At 40.2% G+C, this 13,353-nt stretch overlaps 1 long non-coding RNA gene across 1 annotated transcript in view; it reads right to left on the bottom strand.

Annotated features, from left to right (window-relative positions):
* Positions 1-500: 500 nt before the first annotated feature.
* LOC128096037 (uncharacterized) overlaps positions 501-13,353 on the bottom strand; it is a 37,146-nt gene continuing 24,293 nt past the window's right edge. The window contains exon 3 of the long non-coding RNA XR_008213512.1: positions 501-772. This is a non-coding gene — a long non-coding RNA (uncharacterized LOC128096037). The remainder of the gene's footprint in view (positions 773-13,353) is intronic.

Here is a 13,353-nt window from a genome sequence, read left to right as displayed (position 1 = left end):
CACAGTAACTAAAACAGCATGGTCTTATTACAAAAGACAGACCAAGAAAGAGGACAGAGCTGCTAGAAATAAACCCACAATTTTCTGTCAGCTATTCTTTAAGAGGTCAAAATATACATTGGAAATATGAGAGTCTATTCAACAAATGGTGCTCTGAAAATACACTGCAGAAGATAGACATTTGACCATTTTCTCTGAAATTTACTAAAATCAAATTGTGGTGATTTGAATGAGAATGTCTGCAGTAGACTCACATGTTTGAATACTGGTTACCAGTTGGTAGAACTCTTTGAGAAGGACCAGAAGTGTGGTGGCCCTTCTTGGAGGAAATATGTTACTGGGGGTGGGCTTTGAAGTTTAAGCAGAGGAGTGACATTCCCAGAGAGGAGAAAGAGTAAGGAGAAAGGAGACAGGAGAAGGGGAGAGAGAGAGATGAGGAAGGAACAGACAACTATGGAGAGGAGAGAGACTATTGGTGAAATTATGAAGGCCACTCCACATAGTTAAAAGGGAGGTTTATTAGTGGCATAACTTACAAATGAAGGGATAGGTAGGTCGCAGGGTCTGGGGAAGGTGTGTCACAGTCTGGCGGTGTTCTCTGGAGAACTCTGCTCCGTCAACCTCCACCGTCCAGGGTCCAGGAACAGAGAGAGTGGGGCATCTGGATCTCGGGTCTTCAGGGCCCTCTCTTGGCCCCACCTTGTAGGCGTGATAGTTACCGAAGCCTCAATGGGAGTTGGAACTTCCAGATCAAAGCTGGAATGGCTACCCACTACAAGAGACAGAAAAAAAAAAAAATCCTGCTATCTCTATCCAAAAGCAAGCCCACAAAAGATGGACAGTCAAAAAACAGAATACTTTTATGTAACAAGCACTGTATTACAGCCCATGGACACAATACAGCATGTTCTACCACTTCTCATGTCTCCGAAGGCTGAGGGGATGCCAGAGCTTATGCCACTGCTGGGCTCTAGTGAAACACAAACATTACCATGGAAAGACATCAGAAAAGACCAGAAGCCAGGATGTTGATCCTCATTGAGTTTAATAAGGGCTCTTATTCACTCATCTACCCAGTGGAGGTCAAGAAGAACAGCCACAGGCATCTCTATCCCTTTATTTCTTCCAGAGAGGAGTAATGACCACCCTTGAGCACCAATGGAAAGATTTCCAGACTCTCAAGTACCAAAGGAGACCAACTGGGAACCCAGGGCTTCCACAATCCAGGGACATATGACACAAGATACTAAAAGCATCCAAGCTTTTACTGGAAATTGTTCATCAGTTCAGTAATTGTAATGATGCCAAGAGGAATAGATAGGACAGTCAATAAAATCCAGGACTAAAAATAAGAGAAACATGAGAACTATCAGCCATTATGCAACCACTTCAATTTAGAAAAACTAAACGAATAGTTTAGAACTTTGAAACTGAGTAAGGAAAATACTGAAAAACTCAATGAATGGGCTCAGGACAAAATTAGTGGATTAGAAGACAGGAAAGAAATTCACTGAATCTCAACAACAGAGAAAAACAGTAAAAATTTTTAAAAGTTCACTAGGTCTGTGGGACAATATAATAAGAGATAATAACATCCACGTCATTGAAGACCAAGCAGGTGAGGAATGAGGATGAACAACATCCAAGTAATGACTCGAGGCTCCCCAAAAGGTGAAAGGCATGAACCTTCAGGAGCAGACACCCAGTGAATCTGCAATACTGAAGGACACTCAATCCTGTGACGGCACAGCAGCAAAGCTGAAAAAGAAGAGGTGAAGAAAAAGATAAAAAACTGCAAAGTAGCATGAAAACCAAAACCAGCTTATTTACAAGGAAAAAACAGTTTGAATGACCTGAGTCCCCCTCCGAAGCCATGAGGATCAGAAGCAAGTGGCAAACATTTTTCAGGTGCTATGAAAGGTTGTTTTGTTTGTCTGTTTGTTTTGTTTTGTTTTGTTTTTTTAAAACATTTTTTAACCAAAATTTTGGAGCTATCACAAGTATCTTTCAGAAAGGGAAGAGGAAGTTAAAATTATCACATGAACAGAAATGAGAAAATATTTATTTCCAAACATGACCTATGAAAGTCCTCTAAAGACAAACTACTTTATGAAGACTGACACCTGAACACAGAGGGACCTAAGAAGGTAAGGTGGGAGTGAACACAAGAAACTTTCCTTCAAAGTCCTGACTGGTGGAGTAAAACTGACTCGTGGCACTTTTTGGTGTGGTTGTAAATGTATCTTGGGTTTAGTTTGTTTTCTTGTTGGGGGGGGGTTGTGGTTGTATTGACTTTTTGTTTGTTGTTTGGGAAAGAACTTAAAGTTGGGTGGGCAAGGAGGGGGAAAGGATCTGGAGGAACTTAGGCGAGAGGAAGAATACCATTGAAATACAATTGAACTTGAAAGTTGTTTTAAACAATGAACAATATTATAATGATACTTTTTAAAAGTAAATGTATGTTGGGGACATAACATAAGGAAATGAGTTAAAGGAATGGTGGAGGGTAAAGGAAGAGGTGAAATTTTGCACTTAAATTGTATTAGGTTCTATATAGAGACCAAATAATAGAACACACAGCTAGAAATATGTAAAAGGCTCACATTATCACAGCAGCTGAGAAGTCCAACAACAAGTTGTCCACAGACTGGTGATCCTGGCAGGCCAGTAGCATAGCTCAGTTTGAGTCCAGAGGCCTCAGAGCCAGGGAAACCAGGGAAGAGATACCTACAGGAGACCAAGAGCCCAGGTTCCTGGTGAGGGAGCTATTGGTGGAAGTCTTGGGATCCAAAAGCCAGCCAGCCTCCAGTTCTAGATTTTCAGGCTGGAGCCACACAGCTCTTATATGGGAGAAATTAAAGTATTTCCTATAGCTAGCTGTCTCCTCACTATTCCAGCCAACCACATGGTGCTCAAGCATACTGTGGATCTTCCTCACCTGAGAGTTGGCAGTTGTCTCTGAAAATATCCTCCCAAGGCACATATTAAAATGCTTCCCTAGATTTTTAGATGGTCCTCAATTCAGTCACATTAACATGTTGAATTAATTATTCACTGGCATAATGAGTCATCAAATAAAGTTTGGGGGAGCTCATTGATTTTACTCAAGCTCTTACACCAAACACTAAGTGGCCAAACTAATATGGAGTTTAGTCACAATAGCTAATTGTCAATTAACTGCACATGGCTCTTTAGCCAGCTGGCCACTTACTATGATAGTAAGCACATTAGCTCTAACCTCACTTCTGTTTTCTGGGAACACCACTAGGACAGGTCACATTGGTCTTAGGGCTCAGAACCTGCTCTGATTTGGGAAACTGTGAATCAATGTTGCTTTGTTTTTCTCTTTAATCCTGTTTTTCTTTGTGTAAATGAATGCTATTAAATTTAATTGGTGTAAGAAAATTTCCTTTTAACAGACTATACCCTAAGATTGACAGGTTATGTGTATATAATATCTAGAGAGGCCACTATAAAAGCTATACATGGTGACACAATGGAAAATAAGTCCACTTAAACCTTAACAGATGAATTGAATGGAAATCATTAAATAATTAAAGGACACATATCAGCACAGTGATCCATGCCAATGGGTCACAGAAAATACCTCAAGCACATGCTGTCTAGAAAAATTTAATTTAAATATAGCAATATAGTCAAGCTGCAAGTAAAGCAGAACAGATATATTTTAAAATAGAAGGCAGAGCAATAAAACTAGCCCTGAGAGACGTGAGTGTTATAGATAAAGGGGCTAGCCCACCAAGAGCACAAAGCAACCCTAAGTGTAGTCAGGCCAGAACTATATTGAAAAACTGACAGAATTGAGGGAGAGATAGTAAACCTACAATCCTCTCAACAACCGACTGAGCATTTGATTATCAGCTAAGAAGTAGATTAGAACTTGACATCACCATGGAGGAGGAGCTAACTAAAATGTATAGGCCACCACAAGGAAGAAGCAGTTCAGCACGTTCTTTTAAGGTTCCCTAGACAAACACTAAAATAGACCCTATTCTGTACCGTAATATTGAGTGTGTTTTCATGCCATAACAGAGCCTGATTAGAAGTCAGCAGGTTGGTTGGAACTACATTAGCAGCTGCCATAGAAGCAAAGAATAGGAGAGTGCCTGCCGGACTTAGGGCTTGGAGATAGAGCTTAGCTATGCGGACAGACATGCATGTGAAAGCCAGGCAGAGTAACATACGTCTGTGATCTCAGCACTTAGGATGCAGAGGCAGGATCAACACAAGTTTTCGGCCCTCCTGGGCCACATACCAGGACTTTTAGTGGAAAAGCAAAAACAAACAAACAAGCAAAAACACACAAAAATGAAACCCCCCCCAAACCAAAACCACATTTAATTAGGAACGTTCAGTTATGTTCTAAAGCAGGAGGACAACTGTAGTTAACATCATCTATTTCAAAGTACCTAGAAGAATGGTGCAGCTGAAGTTTTCTCCAGTCCTACCTAGTCCCATGGACTCTGCAGCTGCTTATAAAATAATCACTCAGAAGCTTATATTAATTAAAACTGCTCAGCCATTAGCTCAGGCCTACTACTGACGAGCTCTTACATTTAAACTCAGCCCATTTCTGTTAATCTATATGTTAACACGTATTCCATGACTTTATCTGTGTGCCATTACATGCTGCTCCCTGGACCCTGGATGGTGGGCTGGTATCTGCTGACTCAGCCTTCCTTTTCCCAGAATTCTCCTCTCTGCTTATCCTGCCTCTACTTCCTGCCTGCCTACTGGTCAATCAGCATTTTATTTATCAGCCAATCAGAGCAAGACATATTCACAGCATACAGAACATCCCATAGCAGAATGGAGTTTGGATGTTCCCAACATAAAGAAATGAGAATTAACTGAGCTTATGAATATGTAAATTACCTTGACATGTCATTTATGTGTAGCAATATTCCACACTGTTCTCTGAAAATATGAACAGTTTTATGTATGGCAGACACAAGACCCTCATGAATGTAGACACAAAAATCTGAACCCTATAGTAGCAAATAGAATTCAGCAATACATAAAGTCTAAACTGCACGTAATGAGTTTTATCACAGGAATTCTGCAGTGGTTTAGTATTTGAACACTAATGCATGTAATCCACAATAGGTGGTAACTAAATATGTAGCATCCATAATAAAGAAGCAAAATCCATCATCCTATCCACTGATATAGGAAATATATTTCAAACTTAAGTTCAAATTTAACAAGCATCTGATAAAAGTTTCCAGGAGAGACACCCCTAGCCCAACCACAGGCCATGCCTATCAGAAGACGAGATAGGCCATCCACCTCTCCCTAGACCTTCTCCACTCTCTTGGTTCCCACAGGCAATCACACCTCCCCCGCCCCATCCTCCTACTACCTCTCCAAACACAGACCAAGCCTACCCAAAGAACAGATAGGCTTCTGGTAGGCCTCTAGTCCATAGACATTTCCCACTCTCTAGCTTCCAACAGACCTAATCCTCAGTTGTCCTTCCCTGCTTTTCCCTTTGTCCCAGTCTCCAGCTCCAGCAGACAGCCCTCCCCAAACATGGGCCATGCCTGCCACAAGAATAGGTAGGCAGCCTGCCCTGCTGACCTCCTCTACTCACTTGTTTCCCCCCCCCCCCCAACACACACACACACACTATCCTCAATCCTCGTCCCCTCCTCATCATCAAATCCAAACCTGCAACTTGGGCAGAGACTCCCTGCTGGACCAGAGACCACACCAGCCACCAGAACTTCAGGCAGGCTGCCCACTCACACACTTCCTCCACTATCTCCTGCTCTCCTTCTCCCTGTGTTCCAGCCTCTAATTGGAATGGAGGCTCCCTGCTGAACCAGAGGCCATGCAGGTCTCAAGAACTCCTACCCACAACTCAGGGGGAGACCACCTGCTCAACCACACTGTAGCATGGATCCTAATTGGTCTTAATAAAAACCTCGAGTCAGATATCAAAGTGAAAGCTGAAAGATCAGAGAAGCAGAGTAGCCAGCCACTAGAGAGTTCTTACCTCTACGGAATACTCAGCCTGAAAGAGAGCTGAGCTCCTGTCTCCTCCCACCTTATAGTCCTCTCTCTGCTCAGCCATATGACTTCCTGTCTCCACCTCCCGAGTGCTGGGATTAAAGCATGAGATCCCAAGTGCTGGGATCAGAGGTGTGTGCCACCACTGCCTGTCCTCTATGGTCAGCTAGTAGCTAGCTCCACACTCTGATCTCCAGGAAAGCTTTATTTGTTAAAGTACAAACAAAATATCACCACATAGGCCAGAAGACCAGAGAGGAAACAGAAATCAAGGAACAAATCACCCATCCAACAAAGACAAACTCAGAAACTGGCACCTAGACCTATGATCACCCCAAAGTCAGATGCCTAGACATCAGCATGAGAACACAATAACAACCAGGGCAATATGTAACCACCAAAGCCGAGCTATCCTACTACAGCCCTGAACATTCCAACACAGTTGAAGCACAGCAACAACAACAAAAAAAACTTAAAACCAACTTGATGAAGATAATAGAGGTTCTTAAAGAACAAGTGGATAAATTCCTTAAAGAAATCAAGGAAAAGACAAACGAAAAATCAGAGGAAATGAGTAAATCACTTAAAGAAAACCAAGGGGGGTGGGGAACAGTTGAAGGAAATGAATGAAAATGTTCAAGACCTGCAAATGGAAATAGAAGCAATAAAGAAATCAAAAATGGGGAATTCTAGAGATAGAAAACCTACGTAAGCAAATAGGAACTACAGACACAAGCATCACCAACAAAATACAAGAGATGAAAAAGAGAAATTCAGATGTTGAAGATATGATAGAAGAAATAGACATGCTGGGCAGTGGTGGCTCATGCCTTTAATCCCAGCACTCGGGAGGCAGAGGTAGGTGAATCTTTGTGAGTTTGAGGCCAGCCTGGGCTACAGAGCTAGTTCCAGGAAAGGCACAAAGCTATACAAAGAAAACCTGTCTCGAAAACCCAATAAAAGAAAAAAGAAATAAACACACTAGTCAAAGAAAATGTTAAATCTAAAATATTTCTGACATAAAACATCCAATAAATTGGCACTGTGAAAAGATCAAACCTAAGAGTAATAGGAATAGAAGGAGGAGAAGAATCCCAGTTCAAAGGACCAGAAAATATTTTCAACAAAATCATAGAAGAAAAATTTCCTAACCTAAAGAAGAAGATACCTATAAAAATACAAGAACCACAGAGAACACCAATAGATTGGACTGGAAAAGAAAGTCATTTACCTCAGAATAACCAAAACACTTAACATACAGACCAAAAAAAATAATATTAAAAGCTGCAAGGGAAAAGTAGCAACTAACATATTAATGTAGACCTATTAGAATTACACATGACTTCTCAATGGAGACATTAAAAGCCAGAAGGTCCTGGACAGATGTCCAGCAGACTAAGAGACCACAGATGCCTGCCCAGACTATTACACTCAGCAAATATTTCAATCAACATAGATGGAGAAAACAAGATATTCTGTGATAAAATCAAGTTTAAACAATATCTATCTACAAATTCAGTCCTACGAAAGATACTAGAAAGAAAACTACATACCAAGTAGTTTAACAACACCCATGAAAATACAGGAAATAAATAATCTCACACCAGCAAAATCAAAATAGGAGAAGCACACACACACACACACACACACACACACACACACACACACACACACACGAATACCACACACACACACACACCATCACCACCACCACCAACAACAACAAAAACAAAATAAAGGGGATTAACAGTCATTGCTCCTTGATACTTCTTAGTATCAATGGATTAAAAAAAACCAATAAAAAGACACAGACTAACAGAATGGAGGCAAAAAAGAATCTGTCCTTTTGCTGCATACAAGAAACACATCTCAACATCAAAGACAGGCATAATCTCAGAGTAAAGGGTTGGAAAAAGATTTTCCAATCAAATGGACCTAAGAACCAAGCTGATATAGCCATTCTAATATCTAACAAAATAGACTTCAAACTAAAATTAATCAAAAGAGACAGAGAAGGACACTTCATACTCATCAAAGGAAAAATCCACTACGATGACATTTCACTTCTTAATATCTGTGCCCCTAACACAAGGGTACCCACATTTGTAAAAGAAACATTACTAAAGCTTAAACCACACATCAATTCTTACACATTGATAGAGAGAGACTTCAACATTGGGATAATGAAGTCTTCCTCTCTCTCATCAATGGACAAGTCATCCAGACAAAAACTAAACAAAGAAACTAGAGCTAACAGACTTCATAAAGCAAATGGTCCTAACAGATACCTACCAAACATTTCACCCAAACAAAAAAGAGTATACTTTCTTCTCAGTGCTTCATGGAAAGTTCTCCAAAATTGACCACAAAGTAAGTCTCAATAGATACAATCTTTGAAATAACCCTTGCATCCTATCAGACCTCTACAGATTAATGCTGGATTTCAACAACTGAATCAACAGCTTACAAACTCATGGAAACTGAACAGCTCTCTACTGTATGCCTGCTGGGTCAAGGTAGAAATAAAGAAATTAAAGACTTCCTAGAATTCAATGCAAGTGAATCTCAAACTTCTGGGACAAAAATAAACAAATACTAAGAGGAAAGTTAGCACTAAGGGCCTATATAAAAAAATTGGAGAGATCTAATACTAGCAACTTGACAGCACAACAGAAAGCTTTAGAACAAAAAGAAGCAAACACACCTAAGAAGAGTAAATGGCAAGAAATAATCAAACTAAGGGCTGAAATCAATAAAGTAGAAACAAAGAGAACAAAATAATGAAAACAAAGAGTTGGTTCTTTGCGAAAATCAACAAGATAGTCAAACCCTTATCCAAACTAACTAAAAGACAAAGAAAAAATATCCAAATTATTAAAATAAGAAAGGAAGAGGGGGATGTAACAACAACACAGAGGAAATCCAAAGAATCATTAGGTCATACTTTAAAAACCTGTATTCCACACAATTGGAATATTTAAAATAAATGGATAATTTTCTTGATAGATACTACTTACTAAAGTTAAATCAAGATCAAATAAACAGCTTAAATAGACCTATAATACATAAGAGAATAGAAGCAGTCATTAAAAGTCTCCCAACCACAAAAAGCTCAGGACCATACAGTTTTAACACAGACTTCTACTGGACTTTGAAAGAAGAGTCAATACCAATACTCCTCAAATTATTCCATAAAACAGAATAGAAGGAACATTGCCAAATTCTTTTTATAATGACACAGTCATCCTAATACCCAAACTACACAAACACTGATCAAAGAAAGAGAATTATATACCAAATCCCTCATGAACACAAATACAAAAACCTGTGCAAAATATTGGCAAACCAAATCCAGGAACATAACAAAAAGTTCATCTACCATTATCAAGTAGGTTTCATCCCAGAGATGGGAGGATTGTTCAACATAAGAAATTCAGTCAATGTAATCCACCATATAAACAAACTGAAACAAAAATAACACGTAATCATTTCATTACATGCTGAAAAAGCCTTTGACAAAATCCAATACCCTTTCATGATGAAAGTCTTGGAGAGATCAGTGATACAAGGGACATACCTAAACATAATAAAGGCAATTTACGGCAAGTCATAGCCAACATCAAACAGAGGAACAGTGGATGCCGGAGAGAGGAAAGGTAGGGGGCAAACTGGGGAAGTGGAGGGAGGAGAGGCTGCAGTCAGAATGTATTGAAAGTAAATACATAAGTAAAGTAAGAATAAGTAAAAACAATAAAAATGTTTCCAGAAAAAAATAGTAACAGAGAAGCCTTTCTAAACTTTATAAAGAACTGTTACAAAATCTTCTATTTGTTTTTTTTGTTACTAATCATTGAATGTTTCACAACCAGTGTCAAGGTAAGTGCCTGAGTTATTACTTTGTTAAACATCATGCTGACTGTCCTCAGCAGGACCTAAGAGCAGAAATAGAAATAAATAATGGATAGTCTGAAAAAGAATCAATCAGACTATTTGTATTTGTGGATAACATGATTGTCTGGATATGAAATTCTAAGTATTCACACACAGAAAGCACAGAGTGAGAGTTCATAAATGACAGAAAATCAAAGATTAGGACATAAAACAATTTGTACTTTTATATACTACCAATAATCTTACTAGCACTAAAATTTCTCTTACATTTCATTTGTAACCACTCATAACCCAAATTAAGCACTAACATATAAATCCAGCAGTGGCAGAGAACTTGAATACTGAAAATTGAGAAGCGCTATAAGAGAATCAACACAACTTTAAATTAATAAAAAGACATTTGGGTTAATGAATTAGAAGACTAGAAATAGGTAATCAAAGGCAAAACCAAACGAAAAGATGTGAAGAAACTGACATACGGATATATTTCTCATGAAAATAAAGTGGTATGGGTGATGGGTAAAATGGCGCTGGTTGGTCAGGGGAAAAGTCAAGGGCCACGGCCATGACTACCAGAGTTATAAAGAACTTTATTAGAAAGAAAGAGGGGATAGGTGGAAGCCAGGCCTGGCAGGGGAGGGAGCAGAGAAAAAGCACAGGGGGTGGGGGGAAATGCAGAAAAAAAGTGTGGGGGTCCACATCCAGCTTTGTAAGGCGGGGATTACATGACCACACAGTGGGTATGCAGTCACCTGCGTCCCCTGATGATGTTAGATGCCAGAACCCAGAAGAGTAAGGGCAGGATCCTAATAATGGGCATCTTGGAAAACAATTTGGGGCTTTCTATTAAAAAGCCTAAAAACTGAAAAATATAAGTATCACAACTCTAGATCTTGAATGCTGGAGCATTGTCCCATAGAAGTTAAAATTCATGTTCACAGAAAAGCACGTGCATGACAGTTTACATCAACTTAATGCCTACCAGCCAAACTTCCTGGGTGTATTTCCATGCCATAGGAGTTAAGTAAACTGTGGGCATTGTCATCGTGTCACTGTAAGAATCCTCTTGGCAGGGGAATGAGTGAACAATCAATGTGAAGTCCTGAGGACTCCCTACAGAATTACAATGTGTGTAAAAACCCAAGGCTTCAGACTTTCCCATGGTGTCATTCCATATCCATGGCTTTCCACTGCTGAGAGTGTTATAGAAAGGAGTAACTGATGGCGGTTCAGGTTTAAGAATGTTGGAGTGGGCGTGAAGACTACAACAGGGCAGCAGGAGAATATTTGTCACTGCAGGATTGCTCTGTGTCATGGCTGCACTCTCACCCACATCTTGGTTATGACATGGTACTCTAATTTGAAATAGATTATCATGAAGAATCTGTATACTGCTTCCTCCCTGTTACCTACAACTGCTTGTGAAGTTGTACTCACAGAACAGCTTATTCTTTTGAACCATTTATTCATTTTTTAAAATTTATTTTATAGGGAAAGGCTTGAAGGAACTTTTAGAGATTCATAGTACTGGTAGTAGGGTGGGGCGGGGCAGAGAACAAGAAAGGAATGTCTCTGCGGACAAGCTCATGGGGTCAGGACAGTATTAGACAGTGTAATAGCAAGATGTTTGTTGCTGTCAGAAAACACGTGAGAGAACAAAGGACTTATCATGGCTTTTGCTTTCAGAGGTTTAAGTATAGTCTGGCTGGCTCTGTTGTTTCTGGGCCCGTGGTGAAGCAGAAGCTCATGAAGTAAGGGTCGGGGAGGAGCTTCTCAAGTCATAGTAGCCAGGAAGCAGGGGGAGGGGCAACAGAGGGAGGGAGGGAGAAAAGGAGGGAGAGAAGTGAGGAGGGAGAGACAGAGACCAAGACAGAGAGAGGGAGATTGACTGACTCAAAAGTACAACTTTCTGCTACCTCATCTTCCAAAACAGCACTATTAGCTGGGGCGAGGGCCAGGGCCCTGGCTTCAACACAGAAGCCTGTAAGGGATATTGTATATTCAAACCATAACACCTAGAAGTAGTTGAGGTGTAGAAAACCACAGAGCCTCTCCAGATGTTAAATTACCTGCTGGAGCCCTGAGGTCATGAGGTTCTCTACCCACCACTAGTCTGAATTATGTCTTTCATGGTTTTCAGGGTCAGGCTGTACCCTTTCTATTTATGCTGACTCCTCTCATCGAAGGATTCCTGTTGTTTGTTTTTGCTCTTTTTCTCTTTGGGGAGCTTGCCACCCAGCTCCCAAATAAATCACACATGGAGCCATTAGCTAAAAATGCCTGGCCTTAGCTTGGCTTTTTTCTTGCCAGCTTTCCTTAACTTAAACCATTTTCTCTCTTTTGCCTCTGGGCTTTTCCTGTTCTCTTCCTTCTGTAAATCTTACTCTTTTTTTTTTTTTTTTTTTTTTTTGGTTTTTCGAGACAGGGTTTCTCTGTGTAGCTTTGTGCCTTTCCTGGAACTCGCTTTAGAGACCAGGCTGGCCTCGAACTCACAGAGATCCTCTTGCCTCTGCCTCCCGAGTGCTGGGATTAAAGGCGTGGGTCACCACCGCCCGGTTGTAAATCTTACTCTTACTCGTAGCTGGCTGTGTAGCTGGGTGGCTGGCCCCTGGAGTCCTCCTTCTTCTCTGGCTACTTCTTCTTTTTCCAGATTTCTTCTCCTATATATTCTCCCTGTCTGCCAGGCCCACCTACCCTTTCTCCTGCTTGCTATTGGCCGTTCAGCTTTTTATTAAACCATCAAGTGTTTTAGATAGGCACAGTAACACAGCTTCACAAAGTTAAACAAATGCAACATAAACAGAAGTAACACACCTTGAAATAATATTCTACAACGGATTCCTGATTGTGTTTCCCAATCACAATACCAAATTGCTTCCTTCCACAAACTCCACTATGTACTTACTTATTCTATGACTTTGATAACTGCTTATAGCTTTTTGTGGGGTAAAAAGGAAGGCAGGCTTAGTAACAGTTTCATTGGTTTATTCTAAATGTAGAATAAAGTCACTTCCAGACAATATAGACAAGGTGTTTATAAGAAACACACTTCCGTTATTTGATTTGGCTCAAAGTTCAAATACATGTATCATTTCTGCAAATATTTTAAAACTTAAAACAATATACTCTGGTTACTTTTATAGTCATACAACTCATGAATCCTCAAAAGGGTTGAAAAGGTCCTCCTTATGTTTATGGAACCACATTATAATGGTACACATAGCTTACTTACCTTGCTCCATCATGAGACTGTATTAGCAGACAGACTGGCTCTAAGGCAATGAGGTGTGCTGAAACACATCCTTGGTTCTGTTGCCTCACCTAGACTTCTAGCTGGCTTCCCTTCACTTTTCTGTGTCCAGGGCATACTCCATGACCATCACCCTAAGCAAAGGGCTCCCTCCAGATTTGCTCCACCCTCCTCAATAG

This window comes from Peromyscus californicus, unplaced genomic scaffold (assembly GCF_007827085.1).
Source record: "Peromyscus californicus insignis strain IS unplaced genomic scaffold, ASM782708v3 Scaffold_5__1_contigs__length_169319896, whole genome shotgun sequence".
Taxonomy (NCBI): domain Eukaryota; kingdom Metazoa; phylum Chordata; class Mammalia; order Rodentia; family Cricetidae; genus Peromyscus; species Peromyscus californicus.
This window is presented reverse-complemented; position numbering and strand designations above follow the sequence as displayed.